The sequence below is a fragment of the Coregonus clupeaformis genome, chromosome 26 (genome assembly GCF_020615455.1).
Source record: "Coregonus clupeaformis isolate EN_2021a chromosome 26, ASM2061545v1, whole genome shotgun sequence".
Classification (NCBI taxonomy): domain Eukaryota; kingdom Metazoa; phylum Chordata; class Actinopteri; order Salmoniformes; family Salmonidae; genus Coregonus; species Coregonus clupeaformis.
The window spans coordinates 40,169,242-40,193,513 of record NC_059217.1 but is presented as its reverse complement, the minus strand read 5'-3'; the positions used below and the strand labels follow the sequence as shown (position 1 = coordinate 40,193,513).

At 42.7% G+C, this 24,272-nt stretch overlaps 1 long non-coding RNA gene across 1 annotated transcript; it reads left to right on the top strand.

The window, feature by feature from the left end:
* Nucleotides 1-12,324: 12,324 nt before the first annotated feature.
* Nucleotides 12,325-15,815, top strand: LOC121540584. Its single transcript, XR_006657451.1, has 3 exons — nucleotides 12,325-12,565; nucleotides 15,339-15,401; nucleotides 15,609-15,815. It is a non-coding gene; the product is annotated as an uncharacterized LOC121540584 (long non-coding RNA).
* The last annotated feature ends 8,457 nt before the right edge of the window (nucleotides 15,816-24,272 follow it).

Genomic DNA, 24,272 nt, shown 5'->3' with positions numbered 1-24,272 from the left:
TCACGCCACCAATAACTGTGATAAGAGGGGCAAAAGGAGGGGAAACCTCCTAGAGAGAAATCAATGGAGAATATAGTGGCATGGAACTGAAAAGATGTAACTATTTAATATAAGAGGGTGGACTATGTGATGTTGTGGTAAGGAGAAAACTGTATGAAAGGAGAGCAGTGGATGGGTGCAGTTGCTTAATGGACCAGCTGGGTCTTGTTACTTTGTATTGATGAGGGTGTTGAGAGATATTTTTTGAGAAGTATTCAAAATAATAGGTGGCCCGAGGAGAGGTTGAAAACCACTGACTCACGAAAGCCAACCTACTTATTAGATAGAGGGATGATCTGGAGTAAACAGCATGAATGACTCACTGAGTATGAAGCACTAATAATTTGATATTAAATTGATTTTAGGGCAGATTAAGTAAATAGTTATAAATACTTTTACTCTGATTATCTTAATCGAATAAAATTGAATGTTTAAAAGATTAAAAGACTGGTTTTTGAGCAATCTTTCTAATTATTATGACGTGAAAACTAAAAATGGTTAGTGCAAAAAATAAATTATGTATGGTAATTTGATAATTTGTGGGATTAAATTTGCGCCTGTGTATTTCGTTAGTCGTTAGTAAGAAGATTTTTTGAGAGGGGAATATAACCTGTGATGACAAAGCGAGAGTAGCTCCTCAAAAAGCTTGTAGGCTACTGGAGTGAAACCCTGCTTTTTGTAATCAAAGTCATTGTGCAACAAATAATAATTAAAATAATCGGGTAAAGACTTTGACACGTATAAAAAAATAATATAACACTTAAAGGTCCATTCGCCATTGGATGAATAGGAAAGGGATATAAGATCAGTAGAATCAGGAATTGAGCTGCTCAGGCCCCTTACTTTTTTCAATCTTTACTTAGGAATGGCCTTGAGTAAGTGTGGCTATGTATGCAGATGACTCAACACTGAGACATGCTGTGCTACACTACAGCGAGTGAGAAATCGCTTGATAACACTTAACAAAGAGTGAGACAGAATGTAGGGAGATAGGTTAAATTTCAAAAACTAAAAACATTGTATTTGGGGACAAATCATTCACTAAAACCAGGTGTAAACGCCTAAAGGGGATAGGCCGCAAACGGGTTTAATGCCGTGATGATTTAAAAAAAAATAATAATGTTGTAAAGTATAATGAGGAATAATTTTTTATAAAATAAACTGTTGTCAATTAAGTAAGGCATGAATGCAAAGAAGAATAGACAAGTGTAAGGAAGCAAAACGTTTTATACGGGAGTAAGGAGGTAGGAGAGCAATGAGCACTTTTTTAGTTGTGATATTTATTAAGGCTTTTACTTTTAAATTAGGTGTTGGCACCCTCATTGCCTAATATGTTCTGTCAAAAAAGAGAAAAAGTGGACGAGAGTGTTCATGGAAAATGTCATCCTATTTATTACGGAATTGAATGGGAAAGTTGTATGTTTGGTGTGTTAGAGATTGTTGCAGTGCTGAAAGAATTATAACCTTTTGCCACTATGTGAGCAGCCGACAAATATGAAACTTTCAAGGTTAGCGGAGATGAGAGAAGGTGAATGAACTGTTGATGGTCTGAAGAAACAGCAGTCTGTGTTTACCACAGCCGAGACATCAGTGATCGCTGCAGTGAAAGCTAGCTACCTCGTTGCTAATGAAATTCGCATGGCTTCAAAACCATTTAGTGAGGGTGAATTTGTAAAAACAGCATGATGAAGGCAGCGGAGATTGTGTGCCCTGAAAAGCGGCAGGCTTTGCAAATATCAGCCTGACAAGAAAACACAGTTGCAGACAGGATTTCCGATCTTTCCAGTGGATTTGGACAGCCAGTTGAAGCAAAAAGTAAAGTCATCTTACTGCGTTTTTGAGGTTGCAATTGATGAAAGCACGGACATTACAGATGTTGCACAACTGGCCATTTTCATCCGCGGGAGTTGATGACACATTGACCGTCACCGAGGAGTTCGTGGAGTTGGTGTCGATGACAGATCACGACAGCAGCTGATATTTTTACCGCTCGTCTGCGCGCTGGACAGGGTCGGAGTGGACTGGTCCCGCGCTGTCAGCCTGGCTACAGATGGTGAGCGCCCTCAATGATCGGGAAAAAAGCAGGCGTTGTGACAAAGTTCGAGAGAAAGTGCAATCTGCAAATGGAGGACGTGATTTTTGACTTTTCACTGTATTTTGCACCAGGAGGCTTTGTGTTGCAAGTCATTAAAGATGGATAACGTCATAAAGGTGGTCATCCAAACTGTTAATTTCATCCGATCCAGAAGCCTTTGAATCACCGTCAGTTTGACAGCCTTCTCAGGAGAGAGAAAGACCACATCTATGGCCTGCCATACCACACTGAGGTAAGATGGTTAAGCTCGCGGTGCGTGCTGAGGCGTTTCTTTGATTTACGAGAAGAAATTGAACAGTTCATGGAAGAAAAGGGCAAACCAGTGTTAGAATTTCATTCCGCAGAATGGATGCAGGACCTTGCATTTATGGTGGATGTTACAGAGCACCTGAATAACTTGAACAAACAGCTGCAAGGGAGCAACAAAGTTGTCACGCAGTATTATGAGAGCATACGTTCTTCAAGTTGAAGCTGTCATTGTGGGAGACGCAACTTGCCGGTGGTGATGCAGCTCACTTCCCCTGTCTGAAAAAATGTGGTGACCCAACATGTGGCAGACATGAAGCGGTTCAAAGATAAAATAACGGGACTGTTACGGGAGTTTGAGCAAATGCTTTCAGATTTATGTTTATATGTTTTTATGTGCTATTGTTTTTAATTGATTTTATTTTATTTGTATATTTAACCTATTCTTGACTCTGTGGTTCTTGCACTTGTTTGGGGAAACAGGATTTCATTATTTTTATCTACATTTCTGCCTGAGAAATGACACCTGATATAGTTCTGTGATCTGTGAAACAGTTCTGTTAATCACTGAGGCATTGTGTGTTTGTGTGTTCTTTTTCTTTAGAATTTTCAAATAAACTTGAGCGTGTTTTATGATTAATAGTGATGTTGTGCTTGTACTATTTTGGACACACTGTCCTCAGGCTCCAGCTTTATGTTGTATGTTGATCGTATTAAAACAAAGAAAACAATCTGAAGTTGTTGTTTTTAAGTTATATATACCATGATTTTTCCGGTCCGGCCCACTTGGGAATAGATTTTCCTCCTCCATGTGGCCCCTGAGCTAAAATGAGTTTGACACCCTGCACTAAACCATAAACCTAAACTAAATCTTGTAATAAATAATGTGGAAACTGAGCAAGTTGAGGTGACTAAACTGCTTAGAATTTTTTGGCTCAGAACAGGGTAGTATGGCTGGCCCTTAAATGTACACAGAGAGCTAACATTATGTAAATCTCTCATGGCTCAAAGTGGAGGAGAGATTGACTTCATCATTACTTGTTTTTGTAAGAAGTGTTGACATGCTGAATGCACCGAGGTGACAAGGCAGCAGCTAATGGGGTTCCTTAATAAACACACGCTCAAAAAAATAAAGGGAACACTAAAATAACACATCCTAGATCTGAATGAATGAAATAATCTCATTAAATACTTTTTCTTTACATAGTTGAATGTGCTGACAACAAAATCACACACAAATTATCAATGGAAATCAAATTTATCAACCCATGGAGGTCTGGATGTTTTGGAGTAACCCTCAAAATTAAAGTGGAAAACCACACTACAGGCTGATCCAACTTTGATGTAATGTCCTTAAAACAAGTCAAAATGAGGCTCGAGTAGTGTGTGTGGCTCCACGTGCCTGTATGACCTCCCTACAACGCCTGGGCATGCTCCTGATGAGGTGGCGGATGGTCTCCTGAGGGATCTCCTCCCAGACCTGGACTAGAGCATCCGCCAACTCCTGGACAGTCTGTGGTGCAACGTGGCGTTGGTGGATGGAGCAGACATGATGTCCCAGATGTGCTCAATTGGATTCAGGTCTGGGGAACGGGCGGGCCAGTCCATAGCATCAATGCCTTCCTCTTGCAGGAACTGCTGACACACTCCAGCCACATGAGGTCTAGCATTGTCTTGCATTAGGAGGAACCCCAGGGCCAACCACACCAGCATATGGTCTCACAAGGTGTCTGAGGATCTCATCTCGGTACCTAATGGCAGTCAGGCTACCTCTGGCGAGCACATGGAGGCCCCCAAAGAAATGCCACGTCGGGCCCTCATACCACCCTCATGGAGTCTGCTTCTGACCGTTTGAGCAGACGATGCACATTTGTGGCCTGCTGAAGGTCATTTTGCAGGGCTCTGGCAGTGCTCCTCCTGCTCCCCCTTGCACAAAGGCAGAGGTAGCAGTCCTGCTGCTGGGTTGTTGCCCTCCTACGGCCTCCTCCACGTCTCCTGATGTACTGGCCCGTCTCCTGGTAGCGCCTCCATGCTCTGGACACTACGCTGACAGACACAGCAAACCTTCTTGCCACAGCTCGCATTGATGTGCCATCCTGGATGAGCTGCACTACCTGAGCCACTTGTGTGGGTTGTAGACTCCGTCTCATGCTACCACTAGAGTGAAAGCACCGCCAGCATTCAAAAGTGACCAAAACATCAGCCAGGAAGCATAGGAACTGAGAAGTGGTCTGTGGTCACCACCTGCAAAACCAGTCCTTTATTGGGGGTGTCTTGCTAATTGCATATAATGTCCACCTGTTGTCTATTCCATTTGCACAACAGCATGTGAAATTTATTGTCAATCAGTGTTGCTTCCTAAGTGGACAGTTTGATTTCACAGAAGTGTGATTGACTTGGATTTACATTGTGTTGTTTAAGTGTTCCCTTTATTTTTTTTGAGCAGTGTATAAATACCCACCACTTTGCAATGTGAGCTTGAGGCTGTATAATTGTTTGAAAGCTGAACATTTTACTTTATTTCAAATAATTAAGCATATCTTACCTTGTTAAAACTAGCCTTGCGAAAATTCAGCTATAGAAATGTGGAGACAAATATTTGATAGACATTTTTCTCCTTTTCTATTGGTTTTCATATCAACTTTATTTCGGTGTCCAAGCCAAAGGCACAATCCTAGTCATAGTAGCAACCCATCATAGTAGTTGCTGTTTGATTACCCCTCTTTCTAAGTTTCTAACTGAGATTTTCATCTCTGTCACCAAATGGAACCGCTTCGCATTAAGTGCATTGTTAAAAACTGTGTTTTCCGTGCTAGAGGCGTTACTGCAGACCGGGTTCATTCCGGGCTGTGCCACAACCAGCCGTGGCGGAAGTCCCATAGGACGGTGCACAGTTGGCCCATCGTGCCCATCGTGCTGTGGCGGGCCGGGTGCCTGCATGCTGCCCCGGGTTGCCAGTTGAACTGTGTTTCCTCCGACACATTGCGGATGGCTTCCGGGTGAAGCTGGCGGCTGTTAAGGAGCGCGGTTAGGCAGGTCATGTTTCGGAGGACGCATGACTCCACCTTCACCTCTCCCGAGCCCGTTGGGGAGTTGCAGTGATGAGACAAGATCGAAATTGGGGAGAAAAAGGTAAAATACAAAAGAAAGCTCTCATAGTATTTTTCTGTTGGTCTCGTCGTTTTACTGTTTGGAAAAAGTTTCCCTGTTTGTTGACCGGTTAATAAAGGGTCAGTTAAGTCGGCAGCAAAATTGACGGAAATGTGCATCCCTAACGTAAACACCTTAATCTGCGTTCCAGCTGTGTATTTGATCTGCGCATGTGCTAGCACCAGCCAAGCAAGCCTCCTCTTTAGCGTGAATGAAGTGTGTTTGGAACAACTGAATGTATGCGTCTTAGAAGTAGTTTTCACATACAAACTTTGTCTGAACTCAAATGCTTCCCAAAACTAACATTTAAGCTGTGCTAGAACGTTTATTTTGATTGCGATTTTCATTTTCAGAGTGCCATCAGGTAGCCTGATTTTCAGATGTCTTTGTAAACAGGATTATTAGAGACATCGTTCTTCTTGCAAAGCATGTATTGTTCTTCTTGCAAAGCATGTAAAAGTTTTCATCAAGCTATTATATTAATCTGACTATCCACAATAATCACACTTGTGTGCATGTAACTCGCACTCACTGACTGATGGAAAACAATGGACTATGGTTGATGCTACTGGCCTATCATAGTGATAAATAGGGATGGGCATTTGACATAATTTCACTATTTCGATATCCCAAGTTCCAAAGAATGTATAATACTCTTGACCAATCAGAATGCACGCAAATGCACATGAGGTAAACATCGGACGGGCTCCTTTTCTCCTGTAGGTTTTTTTTTTTTTGCTAAGAGCAACAGTGAAAGATGGAACTGATTATGTTAAGCAATAAGGTTCTGTTGTACATTTTTCTGGTAAGTGTATTGCATTGATCTGTGTAGGTCTTGTGGAACCTCCGTTAGGTGTGCACCTGGGCTAAATGTGCAGCAATAGCTCAACGCACAGTAATAAAAACTACATTCAGAAGTTTTGTTAAATTAAGTATTTCAAATGTCATGGGAGTGTCCTTGTACGTAACAATGTCACAAGTATAATTACATTTATAACATGTGGTCAGCCTTTCCTCTTTTTGTTTTCTATTGCAACTTAAGCAAGGAGGGAGGCCGACTGACATCAGAGGGCACCATCAGATCAACTCCTTGAATGGCCTACTCCATGACGTTTTCACCCATAAAGGAGATTTATTTTTGCGATTTCACTTGTTTTTGAGAAACTTACGCCAACCAGCTATTCACTTCCTCATCCTCGTTGTGCAGTACGGGGGACAAAAAAACATGAACAAATGCTCCTATAAATCATGAACAAATGCTCCAAAAATACCCAAATATGTCACCTCCTGACCAAGGCCCTTCTACCCCGATTGCTCAGTTTGGCCTGGCGGCCAGCTCTAGGAAGAGTCTTGGTGGTTCCAAACTTATTTTATTTTAAGAATGATGGAGGCCACTGTGTTCTTGGTGACCTTCAATGGTGTAGAAATATTTTGGTACCCCTTCCCAAGATCTGTGCCTCGACACAATCCTGTCTCGGAGCTCTACAGACAATTCCTTCGACCTCATGGCTTGGTTTTTGCTCTGACATTGACTGTCAACTGTGGGACCTTTATATAGACAGGTGTGTGCCTTTTGCTAATCATGTCCAATCAATTGAATTTACCACAGGTGGATTCCAATCAAGTTGTAGAAACGTCTCAAGGATGATCAATGGAAACAGCATGCACCTGAGCTCAATTTCTTAATACTTACAGTACCAGTCAAAAGTTTGGACACACCTAGTCATTCCAGGGTTTTTCTTTATTTTTTAAAACTATTTTCTACATTGTAGAATAATAGTGAAGACATCAAAACTATGAATTAACACATGGAATCATGTAGTAATCAAAAAACTGTTAAACAAATAAAATATATTTTATATTTGAGATTCTTCAAATTGCCACCCTTTGCCTTGATGACAGCTTTGCACACTCTTGGCATTCTCTCAACCAGCTTCATGAGGTAGTCACCTGGAATGCATTTCAATTAACAGGTGTGCCTTCTTAAAAGTTAAGACCTTAATGCGTTTGAGCCAATCAGTTGTGTTGTGACAAGGTAGGGGTGGTATACAGAAGATAGCCCTATTTGGTAAAAGACCATGTCCATATTATGGCAACAACATCTCAAATAAGCAAAGAGAAATTACAGTCCATTATTACTTTAAGGCATAAAGGTCAGTCAATCCGGAATATTTCAAGGGTGGCTATTTGAAGAATCTCAAATATAAAATATATTTTGATTTGTTTAACACTTTTTTTGATTACCTAGATTTTACCATTGGATACAAGCTAAATTTGTTACTGTGCATTTGTTGGGCTAATCCTGGTTTTTCATTTCAGAAAAGGTTACATTCTGCCATACCACAGGGCAGAAGGTGAGACTGAGAAGCCAAGGAGAATGCAGACCTCTACCTGGCCCCAAAGTGGACCGGATCAATCAATCACTGGACAATCCCTCAAGTCCCCAAGTCACCAGTGGTCAGATGAGTGCGAATCCGAGCAGCTATTCTCATCAATATGGGCCGGTAAGACCAGCTGTGGCGTATCACACAAGGTGGTCAATGTCTACCACACAGCAGTCAAGTAATCGGTGGAGGTTACTGGAGTGGACAGACCCAGAATCAACAGGCACCCACAAAAGAGCAGGACCTAATAGCCACTAGTCCCCTTTTGACATCACTCTTTACTAGCAATGCGGCTGCACAATCAACATGTGTTACATCACAAGTGAAACCATCACACCCTGCCCGGAAGGGTTAACGATGCATCTCAACCCACTTTCCAGCAGGGACATGGGTCTTTGGGTGTTAATAATAACAATCCACAGAGTTTGGTAAAGGATGGTCAGGGTGTAACCATTCACTGCCCCTCTGATATTAATGCACCACTGAATACAAATTGTATTTATCTCCAAAGCCCAGCAAGTGGCAGTCAGCAGCTGGTACTTGGCAGACAAGAGGGGGCCTCCAGTGGTACCTCTGCTGTTCTTGCAATGGGTAGGAGTCCCAATCATGTCAATCATCAATGGACTGTAGTGAGTGGACAAGATTCAAGTAGGATGGCAGTTCAAGCTCCTCATCAGGGGTATCCACAAACACCAAACTCTTTGCAAAGTGTACAGGAGACAAGTAGCGTGCCATCAAAACCATCTCCACTGTCTCCCACAGCATATATACAACTGTTGTATTTCATTCAAAATCAAAACAATAACGGCAGGACTGAGATGAACAGGGTTCAACATGGCGCACCTGTCCAAATGGCCCATCAAACCAGAGTCAAATGTATCCCTGTCAACCTCTCACGGACAGCAACAATCGGGTCAATGTACCAAATGCTACAGTGGGGCAGTCAATGCCAATGCATAACATTGCGAATCCTCAATACAATGTTATGCATAACCCTTCTCTTAATAATGTTCCAAGATATCGCCCTGCAGGCCTTACCATCCCACCACAACAGAACAGACTTGCGTCAAATTGTGCAAATATGAACAGTCAGGCAGGGGCCATTGAAAATAATGCACACCATGTCCCATATCCTAGGCCCCATATCAAAAGCATATCAACCCCTACATTACAAGGCAGACGGCACCTATGTTCGGGTATCCAACACTGGACCATCTTCATCTGTGCCAAACAATAGTATACAGTCGTCAGTCCAGCACACCCGCTCCTCCGCTCCTCCACCATTCCCAGGCCAGCAATCCCATGGACCCGTGCTGAACAAGACGGGACATGTGGTTGGGGCAGGAGCACATTCTCTGCAACACGCACCAAACCAAGGGTCAGCCCATACCCTACGTAACAAGCCAAAAAAACACCTATGTTCTGATATCCAACACTGGACCATCTTCATCTGTGCCAAATCATGGTATGCAGTTTTCAGGCCAGCAAAACTGTGAGTGTGTGCCTCCGTCATACCCCATAAGACAGGGCTATTACGTAACGGTAACAGAGGACAAAAGTGGAAATGGATTTAGAGCAGAAAATGTTATTTTGATTGGAGATAAACCTAATGAAAGTGCTCTGGTCCTGCAAGGATCATCTGCAAGTAATGCCCCCTCTGTTCTTACGGTGCAGAAGGCCATCGCAGTTGTACAACCACTATCGGAAGTGTATGCAGACAAACACACCTCTCAACGTGGCTGATAGAATTCCCTTGACTACCCAAGGTATATCGTTCTCAACTGGTGGTGAAAATGTGAGCGACCATAGGGAAGAATCATCACAAGCCCAAACAACCCTTACTGTATCTGCATCTTTGACAAATGAATCTGGACAAGAGGTCCCCAAGGTCAGACCAGAAGCTACATTAGAATCGAGCGCTGAAAAAAACACCCACTCAGGATTCAGAAACGTCTGATGTTGAAATGGCAAGACATATTCATGTTTTGAGTCTGAACGGTCACTATCAAACTGCTTACATGTAGAGAAAGTGGATTCTCAACCATTATCTAATTTGGAATGTCAAGCCACTCAGAGAAAAGAGTTAGCTGGCACAGAAATGAACACTCATCGTGAATGTTCACCAATTGAGTGAGGAAACAAATGAAAAGTAGTTTCAGATGAGGACATTTTTGAATTGTCCTCAGTTCCTGTAATCAAATGGACACTTGGTAAATTGAAGGAGTTGGAGACACTGTGCAACATCCAAAATGCTCTGAGACACCGGTTGAAAGCAAACTACTAAACCTCTATTGGGATGGAGATGGGCAGAAGCTTATGTATGCTGCAAGATCTGATATTTTACAGAATATAATGCGAGAGGTTCGATCTGTGTGTGGCAAAGATATGGCATCACAGTCTGTCATCTTTTCACAAGTCAGGTGCAAAACTGGGCTCAAGTTGAAGAGAAATGTGTCATTCTTAAACATGATTCTGTTTACCCCGAGGTCCCGGGGCAAGAGTCCTCATGGTTGAACACCAATAAGCAGCTTGATGACATAGACAGGGAGTTTGGATTCCCTTGGTCACTAAGGTATGACCAACAGACTCTTCAAAGAGGAGATGAACAACCAAAACTGATTTGTACTGAAGATGAAAAATCTGCAGACTCTGCCAGTGACATGCAGACTGAGGTGATTCAGACGGAGAGACCAGCACCCTCTGATCCTAAAGAAATTCAAGGGTCAAGTTTGGTACAGCTCTACACAGCCCCCTCACCGGTTAAGAGAGAAAGTGAAAGGCATAATTATTTGTGACCCATTTTCCTCCCTGGAGATCAACGTGCTGCCACCAGAAGAGGCTATGCGGTTTTTCAATGACCAGCTACTGCAAGACAAAGTAGGAGAAGACCAGCTGGAATTGCCAATGGATGTGGAGCTGAATGAGTTGAAAGATTACTCAGTGGAGGATAAATCATCTGAGGAATAGATGTGAAGTTGACGAGCGGTAAAATTTGAAAAGGAAGGGGATGTCCAATCAGATGATTACTGTTGCCTCTCACGTTGGAAGGCAGTGTTCAGTGGGTCCACCAATTCTTCATCCTGCAAATGCCAGTACAAGACTGAATTGGGTTCGGCAAAGGCCACTGTGAATGTGAAGGCGTTTGTCGAGGAACTTTGGCTGTTGAACCGAGCACAACAAATGCAGGACAAAGGGAAAGCCTGCATTTGTGTAAATCCAAATGGCACAGCAGAAGGAAAGAGGAAGGGAATCCTGGTAAAAATGGGAATCCCCAATCATGGAAATCTACAGGCATTGAATGCCAAACTATTGTCTTGTGTGATAGTGAATCTGAGACTGATCGCCCATACACTAATGGGGCGAAGAGCTTGCCTTTGTCAAAACCCCCATCACTGCGCCTGCCCATCAACTGCCCAAACATTGTTGAAGTTAAAATTGAAGATGTCTTCTCGAGCTATGAAGACTTTCTTAAAGTGTCCACCCCAATGTCCGAGGTAGTGTTGGACAATGTACAGCCACAACAGAAAGAAATGGAATGTGTACAAGCACTTAGTGTCACTTTGGAAGAAAGGAACCCTAGGGGTAGTGAAGTCATTCCTACAGTTACCATTCCTACTTCTAATCTGCTACCCCAACCAGCAGAGAAAATCAGTTTCCTAACATCACTCCCCTTGGCACAAAGATGTCACAAGCATCTATCTTCTAAAAGAAATCATAGCTGCAAGGTTAAACAAAAGGGTTGGACACAAGAGATGTGTTGAAGGTCCTCATTCAAAATTATCTGTCCCAAGAAAGCGAAAGAAAATGAGGGAAGGTTTGGTTCCCTTCTTTCAACTTGTTCCTGAGGTCAACTTGACTGACACAGATGATGATGATGATGATATTTAGAGCCCCCCAATACAAGTACTTCTAAATCTTTGCAGCCTTTTGAAGGTCGCTCTTCTTCCAATCTCCAGAAGCCAGCAGAACCTGGAATTAGGACCAAGATTTCGAGGGTCAGCATAGTAACTCTGGCCTTGTTTGGTTCCTGCACCAGAGGACAAATGGGACTGTAGCAACTGGCCAACACAAGGACCATAATTCTTCTCGACCCAGACCTTTTGCAGACAAAGCTCCAGCACCTCCTATAACCCTCAGTGTGAATGTCAAGTCCGAGACCAGCCCTCCAGTGGAAAGCCCAGTCAGACAACGGATCTTCAACGAGTGGGAGAACAGTTTTGTGCCGACAAAGAAGACAAAGTCCAGAGGCAGAGCATCAAGACTACGAAACCGAAGAGGCTTTGCTCCAAATATTGTTTGTGCTGAAGTTGTCAAAAAATACTGTTGCCTCCACCAACACAGATGGTAGTGCATTATCCTCTGAAAGACGAGCCACACCAGAAAGAACCAAGGGCCAAGCAGACTTTTTCGGCACATTGAAAGAGAGAGAATCTTAAATGGCCTGAAACTCAGACTGAAGAAATCTAAGATTGAGGCAGTGCCATCCAGCAAACCTGATGCAGTGGAAAAAGTACAAATAAGATCAGGAACCCTGCTCTTTTGCCTCTTGAGGAGAACAGTGTTCTGAGGTTCAGTGTGCTGCCAGAGTCGTTCAACTTCAATGATGGGCAAGAACCCATGGACACTCGGACACAGATGGGTTCAATGAAGGGTAGTAATAGCAAAACAGATATCCTTGCTCTGTCTTACTTAGGGCTGGGCGGTATAGCATATTTTACTGTATACCAGTATTGATGCAAGGACCGGTTTGGGTTTGAACTTTACCTTCTATAACTGTATTTCAGTGTTTGGTTTGTTAAATGTGATATGCAACTCTGGCGCGTGTCACAATAAATCATGTTAGCCACTAATGCTAATCGCTAATTATCTGGCTAACTAGCTATCCAAATATAATCAGAGTCGGCGCAAATGTAGCTAGCCAATATACAGCCTGATACCATTGCTGATGTAGGCCTACATCAGTATGTTTCTAAATCGGAGAGGAATCGACTGGCTGTTTGTTTAGCAATACAACCGATCCGTACGCAACTATGTAGCAAAAAGTTGTTTAGTTGTTGACATGTAAACTATATTTCTTCAATGTTTATTGAAAATATAAGTGCTCATTGTGCAAATGCATTTGTCTCTCAAATACATTGTTACAGTTGTTGGTTAGCTTGCTAGCTAATTTTAGCCATATTAGCATTGACATGAAATCAGTCAAAACAACTAGCTGAAACAAGTCACTTACGATTCCCCACATGACAGTTTCTTGTATTGTTGGTATTTATCTGGCTATCCAGAATCACAACAACTCACGGACTTCTGTCCCATTTGAAGCGTGCAGATCATTTTCGTGACATTTTCAGCTAACCCATCTTTAGGTGAAGCATGATTTGCTAGATAGCTAGTTAGCTACATGACGTACAGTGGGGAAAAAATGTATTTAGTCACCAATTGTGCAGGTTCTCCCACTTAGGAAACACTGACAGTCAAATGGAACTCCCGAAATCACTGTCAGCAAATTGGGAAAAAAATCGAAAAAAATCACATTGTAGGATTTATTAATTTGTTGCAAATTATGGTGAAAATAAGTATGTGGTCATACAAACAAGCAAGATTTCTGGCTCCCACTATACCTGTAACTTTTTAAGAGTTACAGTAATGGCACTGTTTGACTGATCCATGAACCTCTCAACAGTTCACCAAAAACTCCACTGTAGGCCAAGATCCAGAAACATGCAACCAACGTGTGAAGGCTTGGGAAGACTGAATCTGCAATAGGTAAGCAGCTTGGTTTAAGAAATCAACTGTGGGAGCAATTATTAGGAAATGGAAGACATACAAGACCACTGATAATCTCCCTCGATCTGGGGCTCCACGCAAGATCTCACCCCGTGGGGTCAAAATGATCCCAAGAACGGTGAGCAAAAATCCCAGAACCACACGGGGGGACCTAGTGAATGACCTGCAGAGAGCTGAGACCAAAGTAACAAAGCCTACCATCAGTAACACACTACGCCGCCAGGGACTCAAATCCTGCAGTGCAGACGCTGACCCCCTGCTTAAGCCAGTACATGTCCAGGCCCGTCTGAAGTTTGCTAGAGTGCATTTGGATGATCCAGAAGAGGATTGGGAGAATGTCATATGGTCAGATGAAACCAAAATAGAACTTGTCGTGTTTGGAGGACAAAGAATGCTGAGTTGCATCCAAAGAACACCATACCTACTGTGAAGCATGGGGGTGGAAACATCATGCTTTGGGGCTGTTTTCTGCAAAGGGACCAGACGACTGATCCGTGTAAAGGAAAGAATGAATGGGGCCATGTATCATGTGATTTTGAGTGAAAACCTCCTTCCATCAGCAAGGGCATTGAAGATGAAACGTGGCTGGGGTCTTTCAGCATGACAATGATCCCAAACACACCGCCCGGGCAACGAAGGAGTGGCTTCGTAAGAAGCATTTCAAGGTCCTGGAATGGCCTAGCCAGTCTCCAGATCTCAACCCCATAGAAAATCTTTGGAGGGAGTTGAAAGTCCGTGTTGCCAGCGACAGCCCCAAAACATCACTGCTCTAGAGGAGATCTGCATGGGCCAAAATACCAGCAACAGTGTGTGAAAACCTTGTGAAGACTTACAGAAAACGTTTGACCTGTGTCATTGCCAACAAAGGGTATATAACAAAGTATTGAGAAACTTTTGTTATTGACCAAATACTTATTTTCCACCATAATTTGCAAATAAATTCATAAAAAATCCTACAATGTGATTTTCTGGATTTTTTTCCCTCATTTGTCTGTCATAGTTGACGTGTACCTATGATGAAAATTACAGGCCTCTCTCATCTTTTTTAAGTGGGAGAACTTGCACAATTGGTGGCTGACTAAATACTTTTTTTTCCCCACTGTAAGAGAATACACACAAAATGTAACAATTGTATAGGGTCCCCTAGGAAACACTGACCAACACTCTGGCTCCTGTCCTGTCAAAATAATTCCTCCCTGGCTTATTAATTTGTTGTCATGTCAAATAACAATGTGTTAAAGTAATGCCCACTATATACCAACTATTGAATTACAGTAATCATGATGTTTCCATGATTTCAACAGTTCACCAATAAACTACTGTAGGCCTAGATTTCTTTGCCCATATCTATCATGCAGCCCTACGTTATTGAAGTTGGAATGAACAGTATAAAACAATTAATGTAGAATGCCACATTGAAATCAATTAATGTGTTGCCACCCTAGGGTCCTGAATATTTAGAACTTGTATTATTCAAAAACATAAAATACGGTCATACCATAAATTTGAACAATATTGTGATACGATATTTGAGCCATATTGCCCAGCCCTAGTCTTACTCCAATTATGGTTACTCCAATAACAGTTACCTGTAATAAGACATTTATCCCTTTTCACAATGAAACACTTTTTCCCATAAGAAATGGCTGGTCCTGTTGCTGCAACGACTGAGAGTCCTAAAACAATAGTCCAGAAATCCCAAGGTAATAGCGCATGCTATCTATTCAACCATATGTGGAAAATGAATGTATTGTGGCTTCCTATATTGCACGTCATTTGTATGTAAAGTGTTTTTTGTATCTGGAATGTGTTTTTTGTATCTATGCCATTCCAAAATGTGAGGATGTCTGTTTTTGTTGTATTTATTTATTGTTAAATGTATTGTAACAAATTAACTATTACACTCCCAGTAGGTTCATGGTCTGCTGGCCCTCAGAAGAGATATTGTCCTCTCACCTCTTCGACCACTAAAGTCCCCAAGTCTTCCTCCACCGCCTTCCAGGAGTTTCAGAGGAAATTCCAGCAGCTATCCCAAGACTAGTTTGTATTCCCTCCTGTTATGAAATGGAGGAGTGGAGTGAGGATTGTTGACAATCTGATTCTTGTAACACGTTTCCCATGGGAAATATAGGCTGTGTACAATTTCTGTTTTTTGTTTATGATTACCTTTTTTTATAACAAAAATGCAGAAATGCAGAAATTGACCTTATTGTGGTAAGGTTGGGCAGTTCATAATACAGTTATTTATCGTAGTTATCATTTTATATTCTTAAATGACTTAGCCAATATATCTGACAGTATCCTCTACCTCAGGCCTGACGGGTAACATTGCGAGACTTTGTCATTAAAAAACATGAACTAAAGTTTTGTGGGCCATTGGGTGGCAATTTATTTTTATTTTTTTAAGTTTGGGGTAAACTGTATTTTATGCAAACCTCATGTTTACTGTTTGAATGTTTCACAGAATGTGAACTATGACAAATTCACTGCAGTTTGTTTGAATTTGTAGGCTACATAATTTCATCTCTTGACTCTTACTTTCTACAATCTCATACCTTTTCAATGGTTACATTATCAATAGTTATTTTGCTGGAGTTTAAATCGATTCCTTTTTGTTGCCACAGGATGAGCAGTACTGTACAGTTCAAGATACTGAGCCAGCTTAAACAAAGTTGCATTGCAGTAGTTAGACCTTTGTATTCTGGTTCTGTATTTCAGTATATAAGCTTTTATAGTTCTTCGTAGTTATAGATTCAAATTTGACGCTATACGTATGACGGAAAAAAACAATCAACACTGACAGGAAACGTGTGTGATTAGTAACCACACCTGGTGCATTACCGTATACTTGTAACCTATTTTTTTTAACCTAGTGTTATTTCTTTAATATGTTGGTTTATTTTGTTATTTGTTTCTAAATAAATATTTTACGTACTTAAATTGATATTCATGTCTAGAGCATCCTTCTTGTATATTCTTGTTGATTTTAGAGGGTACTCGCAGGCTGGGTACATTCTGTTGCCGCAGCCAAACGTGTCTGTTGGTTAGGTGTGAATGCTAATCCAGAGCAATTAGCACTAGTCTGTGACACTGTTGGGCATCAGTTGGTTAGGCTCCCAGGGCTGTTCTGGAATACAAACAAAAGTTGTTCTCACAGGAGACCCTTTGAATTCTTAGGATGTTTTTTGATGGCCTCTTTAACAACACCTTTATTTTACACCTCCACCTTTGTTCAGACACTCAGAACGTGGAGGTTGTTGCAGAATGTCCAGAACGCTTATGTTTCTAGCTTCAACAATGCAGCAATATCTAGCAATACAATAACACACACATAATCTCTTGTTCTTTTTTAACTTTTGGATTAAGATTTATCAGAAGCGCAAGGTCAGAACGAGCAAGGTCAGAGTCCAGAATATAAATAAATATACAGTTTATGTATGTGAATGGTGTGTGTATAGACAGTATATTAATAGAAAATGTGTGTACAGCTGTATTTCTACAGCATGAGCCAGAATACAGTATATAATTTACATAAAGTGGGTAGAACAGTATGTAGTGGACATTTTAGTGTCCTCTGTGTCTCTGCAAATGCGTGACTACATGTAGCGTGTTGTTTCCAATTTGTTAGTCGTTCTGGATAAGAGCGTCTGCTAAATGACGTAAATGTAATGTAAATGTTTCCTGATTGTGCTAGGATGTTCTGTGACTTTGCTCTCAGGGAGGGAACTGATAGAAGAAGAATGGAACACATTGTTACTTTGGCCCAACTGTTGTGGATAATTATCACTATACTTGTTAAAAATCAAAAGTTCTTCCAGAGTTTTTGTAGAATCAAGATAGACCTTTATTACACGAAGTAACAAAAGCCGAGATGGTCTGCAGAACACCTGTTTTCCCTGACTCGGAGGTCTCCTTTTATACAGAAACAAATGCATAGTCATGCTTATACAACATACAGTGAGGGAAAAAAGTAGTTGATCCCCTGCTGATTTTGTACGTTTGATTTTGTACGTCTGGCTAGGCCACTCCAGGACCTTAATATGCTCTTCTTGAGCCACTCCTTTGTTGCCTTGGCCGTGTGTTTTGGGTCATTGTCATGCTGGAATACCCATCCACGACCCATTTTCAATGCCCTGGCTGAGGGAAGGAGGTTCTCACCCAAGATTTGACGGTTCATGGCCCTGTCCATCATCCCTTTGATGCGGTGAAGTTGTCCTGTCCCCTTAGCAGAAAAACACCCCCAAAGCATAATGTTTCCACCTCCATGTTTGACGGTGGGGGTGGTGTTCTTGGGGTTATAAGCAGCATTCCTCCTCCTCCAAACACGGCGAGTTGAGTTGATGCCAAAGAGCTCCATATTGGTCTCATCTGACGACAACACTTTCAACCAGTTCTCCTCTGAATCATTCAGATGTTCATTGGCAAACTTGAGACTGGCCTGTATATGTGCTTTCTTGAGCAGGGGGACCTTGCGGGCGCTGCAGGATTTTAGTCCTTCACGGCGTAGTGTGTTACCAATTGTTTTCTTGGTGACTATGGACCCAGCTGCCTTGAGATCATCGACAAGACCCTCCCGTGTAGTTCTGGGCTGATGCCTCACCGTTCTGATGATCATTGCAACTCCACGAGGTGAGATCTTGCATGGAGCCCCAGGCCGAGGGAGATTGACAGTCCTTTTGTGTTTCTTCCATTTGTGAATAATCGCACCAACTGTTGTCACCTTCTTACCAAGCTGCTTGGCGATGGTCTTGTAGCCCATTCCAGCCTTGTGTCGGTCTACAATCTTGTCCCTGACGTCCTTGGAGAGCTCTTTGGTCTTGGCCATGGTGGAGAGTTTGGAATCTGATTGATTGATTGCTTCTGTGGACAGGTGTCTTTTATACAGGTAACAAGCTGAGATTAGGAGCACTCTTTTTAAGAGTATGCTCCTAATCTCAGCTCGTTACCTGTATGAAAGACACCTGGGAGCCAGAAATCTTTCTGATTGAGAGGAGGTCAAATACTTATTTCCCTCATTAAAATGCAAATCAATTTATAAAATTTTTGACATGTGTTTTTCTGGATTTTGTTGTTGTTATTCTGTCTCTCACTGTTCAAATAAACCTACCATTAAAATTATAGACTGATCATTTCTTTGTCAGTGGGCAAACGTACAAAATCAGCAGGGGATCAAATACTTTTTTCCCTCACTGTACATAGTTACTCCTCTCTATGTGAATGGTGAATGAATAACATATTTCATTGTCACATGTTATTTACTTACAAGGGCTACGTGAGTGTCTCTAAATGTGGCCTCTGTCACTTATCTCATTATATTGGTGGCGTGACTCAAGAAATTATATACATACAGTGGGGGAAAAAAGTATTTAGTCAGCCACCAATTGTGCAAGTTCTCCCCCTTAAAAAGATGGAGAGGCCTGTAATTTTCATCATAGGTACATCGTCAACTATGACAGACAAATTGAGAAAAAAAATTCCAGAAAATCACTTTGTAGGATTTTTTAATGAATTTATTTGCAAATTATGGTGGAAAATAAGTATTTGGTCACCTACAAACAAGCAAGATTTTTGGCTCTCACAGACCTGTAACTTCTTCTTTAATAGGCTCCTCTGTCCTCCACTCGTTACCTGTATTAATGGCACCTGTTTGAACTTGTTATCAGTATAAAAGACACCAGTCCACAACCTCAAACAGTCACACTCCAAACTCCACTATGGCCAAGACCAAAAAGCTGTCAAAGGACAACAGAAATAAAATTGTAGACTTGCACCAGGCTGGGAAGACTGAATCTGCAATGGGTAAGCAGCTTGGTTTGAAGAAATGAACGGTGGGAGCAATTGTTAGGAAATGGAAGACATACAAGACCACTGATAATCTCCCTCGATCTGGGGCTCCACGCAAGATCCCAGAACCACACGGGGGGACCTAGTGAATGACCTGCAGAGAGCTAGGACCAAAGTAACAAAGCCTACCATCAGTAACACACTACGCCGCCAGGGACTCAAATCCTGCAGTGCCAGACGTGTCCCCCTGCTTAAGCCAGTACATGTCCAAACCCGTCTGAAGTTTGCTAGAGTGCATTTGGATGATCCAGAAGGGGATTGGGAGAATGTCATATGGTCAGATGAAACCAAAACTTTTTGGTAAAAACTCAACTCGTCATGTTTGGAGGACAAAGAATGCTGAGTTGCATCCAAAGAACACCATACCTACTGTGAAGCATGGGGGTGGAAACATCATGCTTTGGGGCTGTTTTTCTGCAAAGGGACCAGGACGACTGATCCGTGTAAAGGAAAGAATGAATGGGGCCATGTATCGTGAGATTCTGAGTGAAAAACTCCTTCCATCAGCAAGGGCATTGAAGATGAAACGTGGCTGGGTCTTTCAGCATGACAATGATCCCAAACACACCGCCCGGGCAACGAAGGAGTGGCCGTGAAGAAGCATTTCAAGGTCCTGGAGTGGCCTAGCCAGTCTCCAGATCTCAACCCCATAGAAAATCTTTGAAAGTCCGTGTTGCCCAGCGACAGCCCCAAAACATCACTGCTCTAGAGGAGATCTGCATGGAGGAATGGGCCAAAATACCAGCAACAGTGTGTGAAAACCTTGTGAAGACTTACAGAAAATGTTTGACCTGTGTCATTGCCAACAAAGGGTATATAACAAAGTATTGAGAAACTTTTGTTATTGACCAAATACTCATTTTCCACCATAATTTGCAAATAAATTCATTAAAAATCCTACAATGTGATTTTCTGGAGAAAAAAAATCTATTTTTGTCTGTCATAGTTGACATGTACCTATGATGAAAATTACAGGCCTCTCTCATCTTTTTAAGTGGGAGAACTTGCACAATTGGTGGCTGACTAAATACTTTTTCCCCCCACTGTACGTACGTTAAAGAACATTCACACTGTATTGACTATATTCACTATCCAGGCATGCAACTGGAGTACAAAGTATCAATCATGTTCATTCTGTTTTACCCTTATCATTTCATAACACATAAAACTTATACATTAATACTTAAACATGGTTTACACATGTCATGTCCATAACCCATTCTCAAACACATACATTTAAGCCTGTCCCAACAGCCATCCTCCCCAGGACATTGAGCCACTATGGTTTTCCTTGTGACTATGTGCATGTGACTATGTGTGTCAGGTCATAAGCACAAACAAGTGACAACACTAGTTCCATTGTTACTCCTATCTCCACACAGCTACAACGAGAAGTTTTATCTCCATCACGTCATTGACATACCCAGACCAGCTGCAGGGAGCTAGAGGGAACTATGGATGATTTTCTAGTACATATGTTGTAGAATGAAACGCCTAGATGCCTTAAATGCTTATGGATTAAGAACAAATTAAAGGGTTAAACAGAGCAGAGACATTTCTTTAGTGCAAATGCTGTGCTTCTGATAATGGATGATTCCCCTCTAACTCCCCGCAGCTGGTCTGGGTATGTCAATGATGTGACGGAGATAAAACTTTGTGGAGATTGGAGTAACAATGGAACTAGTGTTATCACTTGTTTGTGCTTATAACCTGACACATAGCCACATGCACATAGTCACAAGGAAAAACCATAGTGGTTCAGGGTCCTTGGAGGATGGCTGTTGGGACAGGCTTAAATGTATGTTATGGACATGACATGTTTAAACCATGTTTAAGTATTGATTGATATGTTTTATAATGTGTTATGAAATGATAAGGGTAAAACAGAATGAACATGATTGATACTTTGTACTCCAGATGCATGCCTGGATAGTGAATATAGTCAATACAGAGTGTGATTGTTCTTTAACGTACGAATGTATAAAATGTATTGAGTCACGCCACCAATATAATGAGATAAGTGACAGAGGCCCCATTTAGAGAAGAGCACGTAGCCCTCGTGAGTAAACAACATGAGACACCGAAGGATGTTAATCATGTACATATAATGGAGTAACTATGTAGGTTGTATAAGCATGACTATGCATTTGTGTCTGTATAAAAGGAGAGCTCTGGGTCAGGGCAAGCAGTTGCTCCATGGACCAGCTCTGCTTTGTTACGCTTTAATAAAGTATATTCTGAATTCACAAGCTCCAGGTTTTTGAGAGATACTTTTGAGTTAAATATTTCTACCACAGAACCATCCATTATCAGCGTCTCTTGTCTTGCCTGCGACATCGCGGGAACCCCTCCGGAGAGGTATGACGGACGTCCAGAGGGCTGCAGGGAATTCCTCACCCAGTGTTCTCTGGTATTCAGCCTACAACCCTCCTCCTTCCTGACGGAGTTGGGCCTGGTGGCCTACATCATCACTCTGTTGACGGGTCGGGCCCTTTCCTGGGCTACCGCGGAATGGGAGAGCCAAACTCCGGCGTGCTCCGACTCCTACCAATTCACCCGGGAGCTACGCAAGGTGTTCGACACCTCTCGTGTGGTGTTGGGGCACAAGGCTTGTCGGCAGGGTGACCGTTCGGTGGCGGACTACTCTTTGGAGTTCCGGACCCGGGCTCCAGAGGCAGGATGGGGATGAAGGACGAACTCTCCTTCAGGGAGCTGCCTGAACGACTGGACGGCCTCGTCGAACTCTCTGTGCGGGTAGACAATCAGCGTCGTGAGAGGGCGCATGAGAGAGGGATGACGCAAGGTGCGCCTCCGCGTCCCCCTACCAACCCAGAGGCTTTCTGCCGATTCAGGGAGGAGATGCCTCAGAAGGCAGCTGGGGGCGGCGCGCTTGTTCAGGATGGAGAGGCAGAGGCGCCTGCGCAAGGGACGTTGCCTGTACTGCGGCCAGGCAAGTCACCACTGCGACTCATGCCCGGAGAAGCCGGGAAACGGAATGGCTCACTAGTATCGGGAGGGGTGCTAGAGAGCCAGAACCGAAACCCCAACTCCAGAGACTCCCAGACTTCTCTCCCCGTCAGGGTTCAGTGGGCCTGCGCTGCGCATCGGGCGCATGCACTGGTGGATTGTGGGGCCGCGGGAAACGTGATGGACGAGGGGCTGGCCCAAGGGTGGAGCGTTCCATTATTCTCCCTCTCCGAGCCAGTTCCGGTCATGGGCCTGGACGGCCGGCCGTTGGGGTCGGACTTCATCACCTGGCGCACTGTCCCCGTGCGTGTCCGGGGTGGCAGGGGGGCTATGGGAGGATATCCAGTTTTTCATTGTGGACTCTCCGGAGTGGCCCCTCGTCCTCGGGCACCCCTGGCTGGTCGCCCACAAACCCCAGATAGACTGGTCCACGGGGCGGCTCATCCTGAAGTGAGGCTCCGCCCCCGTCCTGTTACGGGCTCCACCGACCACTCATTTTTATTTTTTATTTTTTTATTTAACCTTTATTTAACCAGGTAAGCCAGTTGAGAACACGTTCTCATTTACAACTGCGACCTGGCCAAGATAAAGCAAAGCAGTGCGATAAAAAACAACAACATAGAGTTACATATGGGGTGAAACAAAACATAAAGTCAAAAATAGAACAGAAAATAGAAAATATATATACAGTGTGTGCAAATGTAGCAAGTTATGGAGGTAAGGCAATAAATAGGCCAAAACTATAGTTTGTTAGCAAGAAATTTGTGGAGTGGTTGAAAAATGAGTTTAATGACTCCAACCTAAGTGTATGTAACTTCGACTTCAACTGAAAAGGAATAGATGTTTTGCCTTAGATCGTCCCTGTTAGGGTTAGGGATTTTCCACCTCCTAGCTCTCAGTTTATATAGTCATTTTACATACATTTTACATACCCTCTTGTGTTCCCCCACCACTGTCTCCAGTTTCCACCTCTTTACCGCTCCGCCCACTTCCTTAGTCTATGATAGTGGCGAAATCTGACTTCCCCTCCTTCTACGTATTCAGTTTGGAAACAATGGTGGTGTGACCAACCAAGCCATGTCATGCACAAAAAAACTGCCCTGTCATGTAAAAATAATAATGTTCAGTTTGAACTCTGTTCAACCCTGGCTCACCCTGGCTCGACCTGGAGATTGATTGTGGACATGGAAGGTCCACAATCAATCTCTCAAACATACCCAAGCCCAACCCTTCTCTCCCACCCAGTCATGCTGTCATTAATCAGGAAGACGCCCAAGGAGAGACAAAGGGTTTAGCCTGAACTCTGTTCAACCCTGGCTCGTTCCAGGGATATGCCTAAGGAGAGCCACAAGGCAACAGTCTGGTTCCAGTCATTGATAAGATAAGACAACTGTAGAATTTGACCCAAAGACAGGTCAGATGCCCATTTCCCACACACACAAACCCAGTGAGAGGAACTAATTAAGTTCTTGCCTAGCAACAGAGATGTACCAATCTAAAAATCCACATTTAATGTAAAAATCCACATCAAAATCCCCCTCTGTTCTCATACAGACGGGCACGCATGATCAGGGACACGCTGGTCCATTCTTTCCAAAAGCCTGGAAGATGTGCTCAATGGAACACGGCAAACTGTTAATACTACACATACCCTCTTACTGGTCGAAAGTTCTACCAGAGACAGTTCATCAATTGTAACTCTACCAACGTTGTGTAAATGCTTAAGTGCCTGTGTAGTAAAGCCTATGTGGGCCATACAAAAA